This window comes from Diceros bicornis, chromosome 10, assembly GCF_020826845.1.
Source record: "Diceros bicornis minor isolate mBicDic1 chromosome 10, mDicBic1.mat.cur, whole genome shotgun sequence".
Lineage (NCBI taxonomy): Eukaryota > Metazoa > Chordata > Mammalia > Perissodactyla > Rhinocerotidae > Diceros > Diceros bicornis.
In genome coordinates this window covers 63363383-63382556 of record NC_080749.1, presented here as the reverse complement: position 1 = coordinate 63382556, position 19174 = coordinate 63363383, and positions in this window count along the sequence as shown.

Sequence of the window (19174 nt, the reverse complement as noted above, 5' to 3'; positions counted from 1 at the left end):
GGAGCAGGACCTCTAGATCCACAGGGGCTGGAGCCACAGGGATGGGAGGCACAAATTCCTCCAGTTCTTCACAGGTAATGATGGAATGTAGAGCCACTCCTACTTCTACACCTTCAGAACCCATGTATTGTAACTGTTGCACACAGTCCTAAAAGTGGTCATAAAAGGGGGGGACATATTGTATCCTGGAGCTGCATCCTAGAAGAGTATGGCACTCATTCTTGCAAGGTTTCATCTCAAGTTGGCATCTCAGCTGCACCTTCAAATAGACGTTTCAGCATTGTATCAGGATAGCGGCCTCTGAGTGGTATGATATATGATAGAACCAATGGATCCATAATCACATTCCCACTGCTGTATCTCTTTTTCTGTAAAGCTCCTTCTGGATCTATTTATGCCCAATCCTCTATATACCCACGAGTAGTGGGGCCTGGTAGAGACTGAGTACCTGATCACAGAACATCAAATGACAATGCAGCCAGAGCTGCCTACCATGACCCCGGTTCTATCAGAACCACCAAGTCTCAAGGTCAGCCAGGACCATAAAATGGGAAGTGGTACATAGAAGACAGGGCACGGGCAGGAGCAGAAGGAACAAGCAAGTTGTAAAAGCAGGTGGCTGAGACCTCCATGTCTAGTGGTGTGTGGGTAAATGTTTAAAAACTAGCTCTCTAGATAAGAGGTGGCCCTGATTTATAGCATTTTCCAGTGTCCTTGGTGTAAATACTCCCACCAAGGCTGATTTTGAGCTACCAAGGTGACTTCACTGAACAGATTTGGGAAAAGACATGTATCTTTGGTTCTCATCAGCACCTCTCACTCATCTCACATCTATATCCACTTGGGGGGGAGGAGAGTCCTATGGGCAGCTGTGTGTTCTCTGCTGTAGATCATATGGCCTTCTTCGAAACATTAAGGGCACATATTTTGGTTCTCCTATTGAAGCTTGACATAAACTCCACATGGTGCCCTTTCCCACCACAGAAAACTGTAATACCATAGTGTCCACTGGGTTGTACAACGGAAGTGGCGGGGCTGTCTGTATCACAGACCAAATCTGATAAGAGCCTTCTGCTCAAGGCCCAACTCAAAGTAGACAGCCCTCAATGCCACTTGATAAATGAATCAGTGAAGTATTACCAAGTATGGAATAGTTTGTATTGAGAATGCAAATACCCACCAGGCATTGTGCTTACTTCTTACGAATGAGAAGTGAAAGATGCAATAATTTGTCCTTTTCTTTTGAAGAGAAATCCTGGCATGATCCAGACTACTGGATCCCTAACAACTTCACTGATGTGGCAGCATCTGAATCTCCACAGGGTTTATCTTCTTACCCTCTGGAAAACAGATCTTACCAAGGCCTCCAACATACTTGTCATTTCTTATTCATCTGGTTCAATTAACTCAATGCCATTGACATAATAGACCAAAGTGGTTCTACAGAATGTCCAGACAGTCCGCATCTCTTCAGACTATATTATAATAGACGCCAGCAGAGTTAATATGGCCCTAGGCAAGACTAAAAATGCCTATTCTTGTCCATCCACCATGAATACAAACTGCTTCTGGACCTCTTCCTTGAGAAGCATGGGAGAGAAAGCATTCACTAGATCAACGATTATTTACCATATGCCTGCAGCAAACATACTACCACATCTGGCAGAACAGCTGCCATTGGAGCTACTACTTGATTGACTTTGTGGGGGTCCACGACCATTTCCAGGATCCATTTGGTTTTTGCAGGGGTAAGACTGGTGAATTGAGGATATGTTGTTAGTGCCATCAAGCTGATTCCAACTCCTAGCAACACTGTGTCCTGCAGAACGCATTCTTTTTTGCACCATCCTTTCATCTTCTGGCGCTATATCAGACAATGCTTGCTACAATTTACAAGGTTTTCATGGCCAATTTTTTTGACAGTGGGTGGCAAGGTCCTTCTTCCTAGTCTGTCTTAGTCTGGAAGCTCCGCTGAAACCTATCCACCATGGGTGACCCTGCTGGTATTTGAAATACCAGTGGCAGAGCTTTCAGCATCACAGCAACACGCAGCCACAATAGTATGACAACTGGCAGACTAGTGGTGTGATTTCCTGACAGGAAACCAACTCGGCCATGGTTATCCATGCATTCATTCAGTCTTTAAGGTGGTGGCACTAATCTCTACCGTTTTCCCTCAGCTCCCCACTAGAAAGAGATGTTCTTTCTTACCACCTTGGTTGGGTGGGGCAATTTTGGAGCCTTCTATTTGTCCATCTCTACTGCAACAGATTTTACTTCATAGGATGTACATCTCTCTTTCCCCTGGGGACACCTGCAATTTAAGTTTTGCTACTCATTACTATAATTGCCCTCATCATGCTTTAGATGGTTAAGTGATGCCATCATGCCTCTATTATTCGGGGATCTTATCATCCCTATCGTCATCAGGGAGTCCAGCTCTATAGCAGCATTTCCTATCATTAGCCCTGGCCTAGATTGGATAGTCACCAATGAGCTTCTCAATGATGCTGGTGCCCATCTCAAGTCAGTGGTTGTCTGGGTATGGGGATGGAGCGAGCAAGGGATTGCAAAAGGGCACAAAACCTTTTAGAGTTCATGGAAGTGTACAGTATCTTGGTTGTGGTGTTGGTGACACAAGTGTATACATGTGTCAAAAGTCATTGAATTGTGCACTTCAAATATGTGTGGTTCATTGCATGTAAGTTATACTTCAATCATGTTGTTAATAAACAAAGCCTAATGGTGAATTTACATTTTAAAAAACAATTAATATTGAAATATAAAAGCTGAACAAGAAATTTTGAGTTGGTTTCCACTTGATCATCTTGTCCTCCATAATTTGGTTAGAGAAATTTTGGAAAGTTTTTTAATGTATTTAATATTCTTTGTAAAGCGTCACAAAAACAAATTAAGTAAAAATGATTAACCTTTAGCTGACAGGATGTAATCTTTCATATTAATTGTATTTTTAAGTTTTAGGTGATGTTCTAATCCCCTAAATGATATGCATGAAGGGAATGTATCATAATTTCCTCAAAATCTGAAAGAGTAATCAAAATTTAGTATTGAGACTTCAGTTTGTGTTCTAAACGTTGCGGTCATACAAGATGTATTGTTTATACATAAAATCAAATTGATGATATTGCATTCAAATAACTTTATATAATTTTTTTAATTTTTTGTTTATTGCAGTAACACTGGTTTATAACATTGTATAAATTTCAGGTGTACATCATTATATTTTGATTTCTGCATAGATTATATCATGTTCACCACCCAAATACTAATTACAACCCATCACCACACACATGTACCAAATTATCCCTTTCACCCTCCTCCCTCCCCCCTTCCCCTCTGGTAACCACCAATCCAGTCTCTGTCTCTATGTGTTTGTTTATTGTTGTTATTATCTACTACTTAATGAGGGAAATTATACGGTATTTGACCTTCTCCCTCTGACTTATTTCACTTTGCATAATACCCTCAATGTCCATCCATGTTGTCACAAATGCCTGGATTTCATCGTTTCTTATGGCTGAGTAGTATTCCATTGTGTATATATACCACATCTTCTTTATCCATTCGTCCGTTGATGGGCACTTACGTTGCTTCCAAGTCTTGGCTATTGTGAATAACGCTGCAATGAACACAGGGGTGCCTGTATCTTTACGCATTGGTATTTTCAAGTTCTTTGGATAAATACCCAACAGTGGAATAGCTGGATCATATGGTAGTTCTAGCCTTAATTTTTTGAGGAATCTCCACACTGTTTTCCATAGTGGCTGCACCAGTTTGCACTCCCACCAGCAGTGTATGTGAGTTCCCTTCTCTCCACATCCTCTCCAACACATGTTGTTTCCTGTCTTATTAATTATAGCCATTCTGACAGGCATGAGGTGATATCTCATTGTAGTTTTGATTTGCATTTCCCTGATAGTTAATGATGTTGAACATCTTTTCATGTGCCTGTTGGCCATCTGTATATCTTCTTTGGAGAAATGTCTGTTCAGGTCTTTTGCCCATTTTTTAATTGGGTTGTTAATTTTTTTGTTGTTGAGATGCATGTGTTCTTTGTATATTTTGGAGATTAACCCCTTATCAGATGTATGGTTTGAAAATATCTTCTCCCAATTGTTAGGTTGTCTTTTCCGTGTAAAGCTCTTTCACCTCTTTGGTTAAGTTTATTCCTAGGTATTTTATTGCTGTGCAGAAGCTTCTTAGTTTGAGGTAGTCCCATTTGTTTATTTTTTTTACTGTTTCTCTTGCCCGGTCAGACATGGTGCTTGAAAATATGTTGCTAAGACCGATGTCGAAGACCATACTGACTATGTTTTCTTCTGAAAGTTTCATAGTTTCAGGTCTTACATTCAAGTCTTTAATCCATTTTGAGTTAATTTTTGTGTATGGTGTACGGTAAGGGTCTACTTTCATTTTTTTGCAGGAGGCTATCCAGTTTTTCCAACACCATTTGTTGTAGAGACTTTCTTTTCTCCATTGTATGTTCTTGGTTTCTTTGTCGAAGATTAGCTGTCCATAGATGTGTGGGTTTATTTCTGGGCTTTCAATTCTATTCCATTGATCTGTGTGTCTGTTTTTGTGTCAATACCATGCTGTTTTGGTTACTATAGCTTTGTAGCATATTTTGAAACCAGGGAGTGTGATAGCTCCAGCTTGGTTCTTTTTTCTCAGGATTCCTTTAGCTATTCAGGGTCTTTTGTTGTTCCATATAAACTTTAGGATTCTTTGTTCTATTTCTGTGAAAAATGTTTGTTGGAACTTTGATAGGGATTGCATTGAATCTGTAGATTGCTTTAGGAAGTATGAACATCTTAACTATGTTAATTCTTCCAATCCAAGAGCACGGAATATCTTTCCATTTCTTTGTGTCTTCTTCAATTTCTTTCAGCAATGTTTTATAGTTTTCCATGTAAAGCTCTTTCACCTCTTTGGTTAAGTTTATTCCTAGGTATTTTATTCTTTTTGTTGCAATTGTAAATGGGATGGTATTCTTAATTTCTCTTTCTGCTACTTCGTTGTTAGTGTAGAGAAATGTAACTGATTTTTCTATGTTGATTTTGTATCCTGCAACTTTACTGTATTTGTTTATTACTTCTAAAAGTTTTTTGGTGGATTCTTTAGGGTTTTCTATATATAAAATCATGTCATCTGCAAATAGTGAGAGTTTCACTTCTTCCTTTCTAATTTGGATCCTTTTTATTTCTTTTTCTTGCCTGATTGCTCTGGCTAGGACTTCCAGTACTATGTTAAATAGGAGTGGTGAGAGAGGGCATCCTTGTCTGGTTTCTGTTCGTAGAGGGATAGCTTTCAGTTTTTCAGCATTGAGGATGATATTAGCTGTGGGTTTGTCATATATGGCCTTTTTTTTTTTAATTTTTTGTTTATTGCAGTAACATTGGTTTATAACATTGTAAAAATTTCAGGTGTACAACATTATACTTCTATTTCTACATAGATTACATCATGTTCACCACCCAAATACTAATTACAACCCATCACCACACACATGTACCAAATTATCCCTTTCACCCTCCTCCCTCCCCCTTCCCCTCTGGTAACCACCAATCCAATCTCTGTCCCTATGTGTTTGTTTATTGTTGTTATTATCTACTACTTAATGAAGGAAATCATACGGTATTTGACCTTCTCCCTCTGACTTATTTCACTTTGCATTATACCCTCAATGTCCATCCATGTTGTCACAAATGGCTGGATTTCATCGTTTCTTATGGCTGAGTAGTATTCCATTGTGTATATATACCACATCTTCTTTATCCATTCGTCCCTTGATGGGCACTTAGGTTGCTTCCAAGTCTTGGCTATTGTGAATAACACTGAAATGAACACAGGGGTACATGTACCTTTACAAATTGGTGTTTTCAAGTTCTTTGGATAAATACCCAACAGTGGAATAGCTGGATCATATGGTAGTTCTAGCCTTGACTTTTTGGGGAATCTCCATACTGTTTTCCATAGTGGCTGCACCACTTTGCACTCCCACCAGCAGTGTAGGAGAGTTCCCTTCTCTCCACATCCTCTCCAACACATGTTGTTTCCTGTCTTGTTAATTATAGTCATTCTGACGGGCGTGAGGTGATATCTCATTGTAGTTTTGATTTGCATTTCCCTGATAGTTAATGATTTTGAACATCTTTTCATGTGTCTGCTGGCCATCTGTATATCTTCTTTGGAGAAATGTCTGTTCAGGTCTTTTGCCCATTTTTTAATTGGGTTGGTAGTTTTTTTGTTGTTGAGATGCATGAGTTCTTTATATATTTTGGAGATTAAGCCCTTATCAGATGTATGGTTTGAAAATATCTTCTCCCAATTGTTAGGTTGTCTTTTCGTTTTGTTGATGGTTTCCTTTGCTGTGCAGAAGCTTTTTAGTTTGATGTAGTCCATATATGGCCTTTATTATGTTGAGGTACTTTCCTTCTATACCCATTTTATTCAGAGTTTTTATCATAAATGGATGTTGTGTCTTGTCAAATGCTTTCTCTGCATATATTGAGGTGATCGAGTAATTTTTATTCTTCATTTTATTAATGTGGTGTATTAGGTTGATTGATTTGCGATTGTTGAACCATCCCTGCATACCTGGAATAAATCCCACTTGATCATGTTGCATAATCTTTTTAACATATTGTTGTATGCAATTTGCTAGTATTTTGTTGAGGATTTTTGCATCGATGTTCATCAGTGATATTGGCCTGTAATTTTCTTTTTTTTGTGTTGTCCTTGTCTGGTTTTGGTATCAGGGTAATGTCAGCTTCGTAGAATGAGTTAGGGAGCTTCCCCCACTCCTCAGTTTTTTGGAAGAGTTTGAGAAGGATAGGTATTAAGTCTTCTTTGAATGTTTGGTAGAATTCACCAGGGAAGCCGTCTGGTCCTGGACTTTTATTTTTGGGGATGTTTTAGATTACTGTTTCGATCTCCTTACTGGTGATTGGTCTATTCAAATTCTCTATTTCTTCTTGATCCAGTTTTGGAAGGTTGTATGATTTTAAGAATTTATCCATTTCTTCCAGATTGTCGAATTGGTTGCCATATAGCTTTTCATAGTATTCTCTTATAATCTTTTGTATTTCTGATGTGTCTGTTGTAATTTCTCCTCTTTCATTTCTGATTTTACTTATTTGTGCCTTCTTTTTTTCTTGGTGAGTCTAGCTAAAGTTTTGTCGATTTTGTTTATCTTTTCAAAGAACCAGCTCTTGGTTTTATTGATTTTTTCTATTGTATTTTTAGTCTCTATTTCATTTATTTCTGCTCTGATTTTTGTTATATCCCTTCTTCTACTGATTTTGGGCTTTGTTTGTTCTTCTTTTTCCAGTTCCTTTAGGTGCACTGTTAGATTGTTTATTTGAGATTTTTCTTGTTTGTTGAGATAGGCCTGTATTGCTATAAACTTCCCTCTTAGAACCGCTTTTGCTGTATCCCATAAATTCTGGCATGTCATATTTTCATTTTCATTTGTCTCCAGGTATTTTTTGATTTCTCCTTTGATTTCTTCCTTGACCCAATCATTGTTCAGTAGCATTTCGTTTAATCTCCACATATTTGTGGCTTATCTGATTGTCTTCCTATAGTTGCTTTCTAGTTTCATACCGTTGTGGTCAGAAAAGATGCTTGGTATTATTTCAATCTTCTTAAATTTATGGAGACTTGTTTTGTGGCCTAATATGTGATCAATCCTGGTGAATGTTCCATGTGCATTTGAAAAGAGTGTATATTCTTTGGTTTTTGGATGGAATGCTCTGTACATATCTACTAGGTCCATCTGTTCTAGTGTGCCATTTAAGGCCAATCTTTCCTTATTGATATTCTGTTTGGATGATCTATCCATTGGTGTAAGTGGAGTGTTACAGTCCCCTGCTTTTATTGTGTTACTCTCTATTTCTCTTTTTATGTCTGTTAATAATTGCTTTATACATTTAGGTGTGCCTACATTGGGTGCCTCGATATTTACAAGTGTTATATCCTCTTGTTGGATTGTTCCCTTGATCATTATGTAATGCCCTTCTTTGTCTCTTTTTACAGTTTTTGTTTTAAAGTCTATTTTGTCTGATATGAGTACTGCTACCCCAACTTTCTTTTCATTGCCATTTGCATGGAGTATCTTTTTCCATCCCTTCACTTTCAGTTTGTGAGTGTCTTTAGGTCTGAATTGTGTCTCTTGTATGCAGCATATATATGGGTCTTGTTGTTTTATCCAATCAGCCACCCTATGCCTTTTAATTGGAGCATTTAGTCCATTGATGTTTAAAGTAGCTATTGATAAATATGTACTTACTGCCATTTTTTAACTTTTTTTTTCTCAATGTTTTAGTAGTCCTTCTCTGTTCCTTTCTTCTTCTATACAGAATTGATGGTCTCTTTAGTTTGACCTCTGTCTGAAAGCTGTACTCTTTAACTCCCCTCCTCCCTCTTTTTATGTTTTTGATATCATATCTAACCTCTTTTTTGTACACTTGTATCCATTGCCCTCTTATCATGGAAAGAGATAATTTTTCCTATTTGTGGTCTTCTCTTTTCCCCTTAAATCAGTCCCTTGAACATTTCTTGTAGCACTTGTTTCTTGGTGACAAACTCCTTTAATTTTTGCTTGTCTGGGAAATTTTTGATCTCTCCTTCCATTTTGAATGATAACCTTGCTGGGTAGAGTATTCTTGGCTGTAGATTTTTTCCTTTTAGCACTTTAAATATATCATGCCACTCTCTTCTAACCTGTAAGGTTTCTACTGAGAAGTCAGCTGATAGCCTCATGGAGTTTCCTTTGCATGTAACTTGTCTTTCTCTTGCGGCTTTTAGGATTCTCTCTTTATCTTTAATTCTGGACATTTTGATTATGTGTCTTGGCATTGGCCTCTTTGGGTTTATCTTGTTTGGGGCTCTCTGTGCTTCCTGTACCTGGATGTCTGCTTCCTTCCTTAGGTTAGGGAAGTTTTCATCTATTATTTCTTGAAATATATTCTCTGCCCCTTTGTCTCGCTCTTCTCCTTCTGGGACACCTATAACACAGATGTTAGTGTGCTTGATGTTGTCCCAGAGGTCCCTTAGACTGTCCTCACTCTTTTTAATTCTTTTCTCTTTTACCTGTTCAGCTTGGCTCATTTCTTCTAGTCTTTCGTCCAGCTTGCAGATCCATTCTTCTGTATCCTCTACTCTGCTTTTGAGTTCTTCTAGTGAATTTTTCATGTCCAGTATTGTATTCTTCATTTCTGATTGGTTTTTATTTATATCTTCCATTTCTTTGTTGACATTCTCACTGAGTTCATCTATTCTTCTCCCTAGATCAGTGAGCATCCTTAACACTCTTTGTTTGAACTCTCTGTCAGGTAGGTTGCTCATTTCTGTTTCACTTAGTTCCTTTTCTGGGGTTTTGTCCTGTTCCCTTACTTGGAATGTATCCCTTTGCCTCCTCATTTTGCCTCTTTCCCTGTGCTTGTGTCTATGTATTAGGTAGGTCAGCTACGTCTCCTGCTCTTGGATAGGTGACCTTATGTAAGTGATGCCTTAGGAGGCCTGCAGTGTGCTTCCCTCAGTTCTCAATGTTCCAGGGGTGACCCCTATGTGGGCTACGTGTGTCATTGTCTCCTGTATGCTCTCCCTGTAGGCGCCCAGGGAGGCCAAGTTATGCTCCTGGCCAGCTGTTGTAATGCTCAGCTGCTTGTAGTTGTTGTGGGCCCTTCAGTCTCTTTATCAGGTGTGGGGAGCCCCAGCACAGTTGGCTGCAAGTTCTAATACCACATTTGTGTTGCAGTATTTCTTTTAAGTGAGTAGGCCCCCAGCGTGGCAGGTTGTTAGGCTCAGGGCCTTACAATTGTTATAAGCCTCCAGCCTTTAGGTTTCTTGTCAGCTCTCTGAGGATTGCAGCTAGCTGGGGCTGGCCTCAGGCACGGGAGCACCCAATTGTTTCAGCCTTTGGAAGGTTGGGCAAATCCCATATGTGGGTCTTTGAGAAGCACAAGTCTTCTGCAGCTGACAAGCCCTGCCACCCACAGGTCCACACACACAGTCAACACAGTCCTGCCCCTGTGCATGCCCCGACCTCCCAAAGTGGACCCAGTCTCTCCACGGCGGGAGCCCCACACACTCCACCACTGCCCCACACTCTCCACCTGCTCCTTGTGCATGCCCTCCCCCCTGAATTGGGCTGTTGCCAGGCTGCAAAGAATCCAGTCACCAATCTATGCAGGCCCACAAGTTGCCTGAGGGCTTGTTGTTGGGGGGGCCAGTCTCTAGGGTGGGCTGCCTGCCCTGGCTGAGATGGATTAAATCGGTGCTCTGGTGGGTGGGGAAGACCTGGGCTAGCAGGCCTCAGGGAGAAATCCAATGGCCTCTGTGTCAGCACGCCACACCAGGCCACAACAATGGCTGCCGCCAATGTCCCAGTCCCTGGAGAGATCTCACCTCACCAAAGCACTGTGCACCTTTCTTTCTGGTGATTTTAGGTTGCTTTCTGAAACGGGTGAGTTTGCGCGTGGGCCCTTTAAGAGCCGGTTTTAATTTCTTTGTGAACCAGGTTTTCTGGGGGTACTCCCCAATGTTTTAGTAGAAGGCAAAGTCAGATATTATGCCACTCGTCTCGATTGTGCTGGATCCACAAAATGCCCACAGCGGGGGCGCTCCCCCGCTCAGCGCCCCGCTCCTCCAGGGAGGGCTGCGGAACTGTGGGTTGCTCCCAGGCGGCCGTGAGGCGCTGCGGCTTGTGAAGGCGGCGTTTTTCTCTCCAGGAGGGAGTTTCTGCCTCTTGCACCTCAATTAGGATTGTCCTTTGTTGCAGGAGTTTCTCTTATCCAGTTTTCAGTTGTGTCTCAGGGGTAATTTTTCCACGAGTAGTTGTAAATTGGCTATGTCCACGGGAGGAGGTGAGTTCAGAGTCTGCTTATGCTGCCATCTTGACTTCTCCCTCCACTTTATATAATTTTAATGGTTTAGCAATTACGGAAATAGGCTAAAAATCAGTTTGCCTGAATTTGTAAGTCACCTCCCTGACATAATAGTCATATATATTAGTTTTGCAAGATCTTTTGAATAGTGTGACTATTCCTTGATCTTTCTGCTTATCTATTTATACCTGGACTACTAATAAGAAAAAACCTGATTCCTTGATGGCAACCTAAAATCCTTTCAGAGATGTTGAAAAGATTTGCCTCCAACTTTGCTTTCCTTCATGTCCATTATTTCTGCCTAATCCATACCCAAATTTGCAGGAGTGGGTACTGATTTATTTGCATATCAAACTGAATAAATTTCTATCTTTGGCACATAAACCATTTCATTCCCAGGTTGTTTATTTCCCATGGAAGTGACCGTTTTTATTTTAAAATTTATATTGAAAAGAAAAAGGGCACAAATCACCAAGACAATTTTGAGGGGGAAAAATTGATCAAGGTGAGAGGACTTCTACTACCAAATATCAAGATTGCTCATTATGCTATATTAAGTTATTAATTAAACCAGGGTGGTATTGGAGCAGAATAGAGACCCCAGAAATTGCCTCACAGATATGTGGAGATTGATATACGACAGCATTAGAATTGTAAATCAGTACAGTCATTTCATTCTCCTACCCCAGACATAAAATTATTTTTCTTTCACCCACAGCGCTTTGCATACTAAAGGATACAATAGTAACAGCAAATAGTTACTGAGCTCGTATCATGAGTCAAACACTTACCAATTATGTGCTAAATGCTTTGCATGCATTATTTCATTAAAACATCACAACAATGTGAGGTGGACACTATTAGATAGATTTTATAAACGCAAAAAACAGACATAGAATATTGAATATTTCAACTACACAAAAACTTTAAATTTCTACTCATAATACGACTCTAAGGAGGAGATATTTTCAATGCATATATTCAACAAGCGATTAATATCCAGAGTACATAAATACCTCCTACAAATCAATTTTAAGAGACACTCAGCCAAATAAAAATGTGAGCAAAATATATTAGTAGTTAGAGTATAGCATGGAGGAAACCCAAGTAGGAAAAGAATAGTCAACCTCCCTAGTAATAAGGAAAATTTGAATTAAAAACATGAGATTCCATTACACAGCTATTAATTTGGCAAAATTTTTAAAGTTTGATAATACTCAATGAAGGATAGAAACTCTCACAGACTGCTTGTGGGAATGTAAGTTTATATTACCACTTCGAACAGCAATTGGCAATGTATAGTTAGGTTGAAATATGCATAATGTATAAACCCACAGTTCCACTCCTAGGCATGCTCTCTAAAGAAACTTTCATACATGCATAAAATGAGATATGTTACAAGAATGTACACAGAGCATTTTTTAAATAGTAAATAGTCATCAATAGAAAAAATGGAGAAGTTGAAGGATACATGATGGATTTTAAAGCAATGAAAATGAACTAGAGTTAACATATCATCCTGGATAAATCTCACAAAGTTGAGTGAAACAGCATGTTGCAAAACTACAGGTACCATATACCATTTTGATAAGAATTTGACACGGTTGGTCACTTCCTTCTTGGTCATCACTTATTACATTTGGTTTTCTGAACACCACAATCTCCTAGATGTGCTCTCACATTACTGGCAAATTCTCAGTCCCTTGTCTGTTTCCTTTTTATTTCAAGATCTGTTAATATTGGAAGGTCATAGTAATCTGTCCTTAGACATTTTCTATTATCAGTTTCCACTATGTCTCTTCTTGAGCTCATATTTTTCATGGCTTTAAATATTATCTATACACTGATGACTACTAGATATATATATCTGCATCCTGGGCCTCTTTTCTGAATTCCGCATTCATGTATCCATGAATCCAAGGACAGAATCCATTCCTTGCCTGCTCCAGCTTCTGAAGTCTATCTACCTTCCTTGGCTCATGAACCTGCATCACTCTGACTTCAGCTTCTGTTGTCACGTCTTTTACTCTGATCCACCTGCCTTCCTCTTAGAAGTTCCTTAACTTAATCACATCTGCAAAGTCCTTTTTAGTATGTAAGTTAACATATTCACAGGCTCCCGGGATTATGGTGGAAACATCTTGGGGGGTGAGGGAGGTATTATGCTGCCAGCCACGGACACTTCACAACTGTTCGTTTCCCTATCAGCCATTCAACCAATACTTTTAATACCATTGCTAATCCTTGCCTAAGTCAATGATTCTAATAAAGATAGCAAAACCATCATTTTCTGAAGAAGAATGAGGCTATTTGTTAAATTTGAAATTCAGGTACCACAACAAAGGCAGGAAAAATATGCTTAGATCTTCCCTTTTTGTTTCCATTTTTCAAAGTAAAAAGTTGGTTTAATAATAGCTTCAAATGGTGACAAATGAATTTCTATGGTGTTCTCTCTCTTTTCCTCCTCTCCCTTGCATCTTTCACTCTCAGTGATTTTTGCAGAACCAATGTAATTCCAACAATTATAATAATTATTCTCTCTTATGTATATTGTCACAATTTTGGGACATTGGGAACTCCTTTGAGCTAGTTCCTGTGTTGTTTGACATGACTCTGTTAATCTTCGAAGCCTCCTTGATTTGTAGCATAATTAGATGTCCCAACACCACCTTGTACTTCCTTGACCCGCATCTCAAATCTACCATTTCTCTAAGGAGGGAAATAGTATTAGAGGACACGACCTTGGTTCCATGGATGATAGTTGTCACTAGGGTGAAACTGCTTCTAAGCAATTTCAGTGAACAAAGCTATTTATTTAAAATTATGACTGTCTTGATATTTGCAATGCAGTTTCAATATTACAATGTTTTACTCCTTCTATTTTTTTGTATATATTCCAACTTACACTAAAATATTGCTTCATTATGTTGTTATATTAATATAGTTATTTATTGCTTTATCCAATAGTATAAAGAAAAGAGTATCAATATGACAATAGCAAATTACTTTTTAAAAGTTAAACTAGTGCCCAGTTTGGTTTTTGTAGACATACACAAATCTATTCTAGGACTTATATAGAAAGGCACAGGACCTAGACTAGCTAAAAGAATTTTGAAAAAGAATAAAATGGGAAGGCTCACTAAATGGCTACAGTAATCAAGACAGCATGTTATTGGCAGAGGAATGGACACATAGATTGATGAAACAGAATAGAGATCCCAGAAATAGATCAACATAAGTATATCCAAGTGATTTTTGACAAAGATACAAAAGTCATTCAGTGGAGGAAGGATAGCCTTTTCAATAATGGTGCAGGAGCTGTTGGACATCCATAGGTTAAAAGAAAGAAGAAATAAATTTGACCTAAACCTCGTATCTTATACAAAATTTAACTCAAAATAGATCACAGATTTAGATGTAAAATGTAAAACTATAAAAGTTTTAGGAGAAAATCTTCAGTCCCTAAAGCTAAATGAAGAATTCTTAGACTTAACACCAAAAGTATGATCCATAAAAGAAAAAATTGATAAATTGGATCACATCAAAATTTAAGATTTTCGCTTTCCAAAAGATCCCGTAGAGAGGATGAAAAGATAAGCTACAGACAGAGAAAATATTTGTAAACAACGTATCTTACAAAGGACTTGTATGTAGAACACATAAAGAACTTCCAAAACTCAACAGGAAAAACATCCAGTTAGAAAATGGGCAAAAGACATCAAGAGACATTTTACTGAAGAGGACATACAGATGGAAAATAAGCACATGAAAAGATGTTCAACATCATTAGCCATTAGGAAAATGCAAATTAAAACCACAATGAGATATCGCTATATACTTATCAGAATGGCTAAAATAAAAAAATAAATTAGTGATTAACACCAAACGCTAGAAAGGATGTAGGGAAACTGGATCACTCATACATTGTTACTGGGAATGTAAAATGGTAAAGCCACTCTAGAAAAGAATATGGAAGTTTCTTACAAAACTAAATAAATACTTTGCATATAACCCGGTAGACGTTCTCCTCGCACTTATCCCAGGGAAATAAAAGTGACATTCACACAAAAATCTGTTCGTGAATGCTCATATCAGCTTTATTTGTGATAGCCAAAAATGCAGACAACACAGATGTCCTTCAACCAATGAATAGTTAAAACATCCGTACTTTGGAATACTACTCAATAATAAAAAGGAATGAATTATTGATACATGCAACAACTTGGATGAATCTCAAGGGAATTACGCTGAGTTTAAAAAAAAAAAACAGCCAATCTCAAAAGATACATACTAGGCCCGGCCCAGTGGCCTAGTTGTTAAATTTGCCTGCTCTGCTTTGATTGCCTGGGGTACCCTGGGTGCAGACCTATACACCGCTCATCAAGCCATGCTGTGGCAGCGTCCCACATACAAAAAATAGAGGAAGATGGGCACAGATGTTAGCTCAGGGATAATCTTCCTCAAGCAAAAAGAGGAAGATTGGCAACAGATGTTAGCTCAGGGCCAATCTTCCTCTCCAGAAAAAAAAAATATACATACTACAGTTCCATTTATGTAACATTCTCAAAAGGACAAAATCAGAGATGGAGAAGAGATTAGTGGTTACCAGGTAAGTAAGGGAGGAAGGTAGCTGTGATCATAATAGAGTTGCATACTTGATCCTTGTAATGGAACTCTTCTGTATCTTGACTGTGGTGATGATCACATGAACCTACACGTGACAAAATCACATAGAACACACACACAAATGAGTGCACGTAAAACTGTGAAATCTGAACAAAGCTGGTAGATTCTGTCGATATCAATTTTCTGGTTCTGATTTGAACTGTAGTTATGACAATATGACCATTAGAGGAAACTGGATGAAGGAGGAATCTTTCTGTATTATTTCTTATGACTGTATGTGATCTACAATTATCTCAAAATAAAAAGTTTAAAAAGGTTAAACTACTGAATAAAGCTTAAAGTATATTTGTAGTTCTTTTTGTCCTTAGAATCCACCCCCATTAAGCATGTACAGTCAAAAAAACGTATATTCTTAAGTTGCTCGAAATAAATTCTCTCTCCAAGTGGTTATATTGTCAATTCAATATCCAGTTAGATTTGTTTCCATTTGTTTTCAATATCAGGGATTTTGTTAAATTGAGCTGTATTTTTAACAGGTAACATATTATGTGATTCAAGTTACAACTATGTGGAAAAATACATAGAAGTCTTGCTTTCCTTACTGCCCTCTCCTTCTCACTCCTTGTAAGTAACTGTTTTCATAAGTGTCTCACCCTTTTGTGAATAAAGATTTGCCGCCCCTTATTTTACTCGAATTGACATACAATATATGCTATTCTGCATGTTGCTTTTTCCCCCAATGTATTTTGGAGTAACAATATATCCTTTCCTTATCAGTAATACATAGAGAACATCCTCTTTCTTTTTAAAAACTATATTATATTCCACTGCATGGATGTATCATTGTCTACTTAACCAGTTCTCTTTTGCTGAACAACTCACATATCAAGCAGTAGCACAATGAATAACCTGGCACATATGAAATTTCATACTTATTCAGGTATAATTGTAGTATGCATTTCTAGAAGATTGTCAGATTTAAGGATTAAAACATTTGTGCTGTTGTTAGTACCGCCAAATTCTCCTCCATAGGTGGTGTACCATTTTCCTCCTTCCAGAAATTGCAAGTACCTGTCCAATATAATCATTTTCAAACTTCTGTATTTTTCCCAATTTGATAGTTAAGAAATAGTTCATTACCATAGTTGTTAATTTTTATTCATTTTATTATGAGTGAGGTTGAACATCTTTTCAAATGCTTAAGTGCCATTTGTACTTTTATTTTTGTGATTTGTCTTTTGATATCCTTTGCCCATTTTTTTTATTGGGTTGTCCTTTTTCTTCTCAATTTCTAGAAGTTCTTTATACATATATATAGAAGGTTAGCCCTTTGTAACACGACTTGCAAAAAGATTGTCACAGTCTATCATTTGATCTTGCCTTGTTTATCATGATTTTTGCCAGGCAGATTGTTTATACACTCAAATTCATCAACGTTTTCTTTTATGGATTCCGGATTTCAGACATAGTTAGAAAGCTTTTCATTCCAAGGTTTTGTTTCATTGTTTAAATTCAGATTTTTGACCAATTTTTAACTGACCTTGACATATGGAGTTAGGTATGAGTCTAATCTCATCTTTTTCCAAGTGGTTATCCAGGTATCTCAGAATCATTTAAGAAAAGTTCCAAGTTTACTTCTCAGATTTGAGATACCACCTTTATCATATACAAAATTTCCTTATGTATTTTTCTCATTGACCCATTTATTCATTCTTTAATCTTACTTCAACTACTGAGGTTTCATGGTATGTTTTAATATCCAATACTGCTTAACTACACGCATTGCTCTTTTTTATTCCAGTGTTTTCATGGCTATTCTTCCTGGTTTAGATGCATTTAGAATCATCTTATCTAGTTCCGGGGGAAAAAGAGTTGGCATTTTTTCCTGAAATTTCATTAAATTTATAAATAAACAGGGAGAATTAACATATTGCTGATGACAAGTCTTCATATCCAAAAATGTGGTATGTCTTCCATTTTATGAAGTCTCTTTTTCTGTCCCACATGTAGTTTTTATACATGTTTAAGTGTTTTATTATTTCTGTTGCTATTATAAGTGGGTTTGGTTCTCCTTTATGTATAAAGGGTTCTTCTCCACTTATGTATGTTTCAGTCACTGCCCTGTTCTCCAGAGAAAAGAACACCACAGACAGCTAGTAAGTGTTCAATACATATTTGTTGAATGAATGAATACAAAAGACATGTACTGTATTTTTAGGGACACATGCAAGTGTAGTAAAAATATCAAGAAATACCAAAATACAAAATTCATAATAGTCGTACCCTGGGATTGGACTGGAGAAGGAAATATGATCAGGGAAGATTCTGAAAGGAGTTTGAACTATACCTGTAAACTTATTTCTTAAGCTAGGTTGTGTATTCATTAGTGGTATGTTATCTTTACGTATTTACATGGATGAAATACTTCATTATAATAGAAAAAACTAAAGGTAAAAAATTAAAGCCCTATCTCCTCCATAAAGTTTTTCCTAAGATATATAAGAATAAACACATACTTAGTACTGAACATATGTGTATTTAAAATGAACTCTTGTGTGGATAAGTTTTGCCATTTTCATAAGTATTAGCTAACTTAGAGTCACTATAAAAGCAAATAGAATATTTCCTCATAGCTCTAATATAGCTCTTAGTTCCACCGGCAGGGCCACTTCATGGCATTCATAAGGGCCCTATGCTTGGTTTTATGTTCTGCTGTTGCCTTCTTAAAATTCTTAATTTTTGAACAAGTTTCCCCCAAACTTATGTAGCCAGTCTTAGGTATTTGAGGTATAAACAAACAAACTGAAGAAATTTTCAGTTATGTAAGCCACAAGAAGCAGCCAAGACAAGGCCACTCCTGGATACCACCATAAGGTTGCCCACCTAATAAGACACTGTTAAAAAGACACATAGACCAAGCCCTGCTTTTTCAGGGTACATCCTCTTCCTTGAATGTTCTTCCCCCTTCTTTACCTAAGCAGCTTATTCTCAGCCTTTGAAATGCAGCTAAAAGACCACCAATTCTGTGAAATCATCTCCTCCTGTTAGCTCCCACTACACTTTGCTTATAATTTGGACTATTCTTCGTGTAATTTTCAAATGTACCTTTAAACATACCCCTCTGAGGGAATTCCAGTTTCAGAATTAGAGATCTTGGTTGGAAACCCAAAACCACTACTTCATTGAATCTTGATTTTTTCATCTATAGAATCAAGTTAATAACCACTTAAGAGTTATTGAGAATTAAATATGCATAAACAAATGAAATCATGTTCTGACCATAGTGTTGGTTCCCAGAAAATGTTAATTCTCTTTTCCCTACAACAAAAATAGTTTTTTGTTGACCTTTGTATTCTCAGGGCAGAGCAAAATATCTGACATGTGGGAGTTCACTTTATGGAATGCCCGAATTCATTAACGACCCAATCTCACACATTGTAGATGCATGGTGACTTTTGCCTCCCCAACTTAAAGCTTTTCCCCAATTGAAGCTTTAAGGTCTCACAGGTGTCTGGCTCCCAGAAGTGATAAACCATGTTTTACTTGGCTTGTCTCTTGACAGTCACTCAAAAAGTGTTCTCAGCTCCAATGTGGCCTATTTTTATTTTTATTTAGCAGTTCCTCTCTCAGATGCTTTC